Source organism: Otolemur garnettii, unplaced genomic scaffold, assembly GCF_000181295.1.
Source record: "Otolemur garnettii isolate 467f Iridium unplaced genomic scaffold, OtoGar3 scaffold00125, whole genome shotgun sequence".
Taxonomy (NCBI): Eukaryota; Metazoa; Chordata; class Mammalia; order Primates; family Galagidae; genus Otolemur; species Otolemur garnettii.
Genome location: NW_003852520.1, coordinates 1,292,553 through 1,293,053, shown reverse-complemented (window position 1 = coordinate 1,293,053; position 501 = coordinate 1,292,553).

Here is a 501-nt window from a genome sequence, read left to right as displayed (position 1 = left end):
CTCTAGATGGTAAAAGTTATCAAACCAGTTGAGCCTGTATTGCTCCTGTGGGAACCAGATTCTGAGGCCAAGGGTTGGGTCTTTTTTTTTTTTTTTCTGAGACAGAGTCTTACCCTGTCACCCTCACTCTCTGTACAGTGCCGTGGTGTCACAGCTCACAGCAACTTCAAACCCTTACGCTTAAGTGATTCTCTTTCCTCAGCTGCAAGTAGCTGGGACTACAAGTGCCCACCACAATGCCTGGCTATTTTTTGTTGTTGCTGTTGCTGTTTAGCAGGCCAGGGCCAGGTTTGAACCCACCAGCCCCAGTCTATGTGGCTTGATGCCCTATCCACTAAGCTATGGGTGCCAAGCCCAAGGGCTGGGTCTTTTTTTTCTTGAGACAGAGCCTCAAGCTGTCCCCCTGGGTAGAGTGCCGTGGCTTCACTGCTCACAGCAACCTCCAACTCCTGGGCTCAAGCGAGTCTCCTGCCTCCACCTCCCAAGTAGCTGGGACCACAG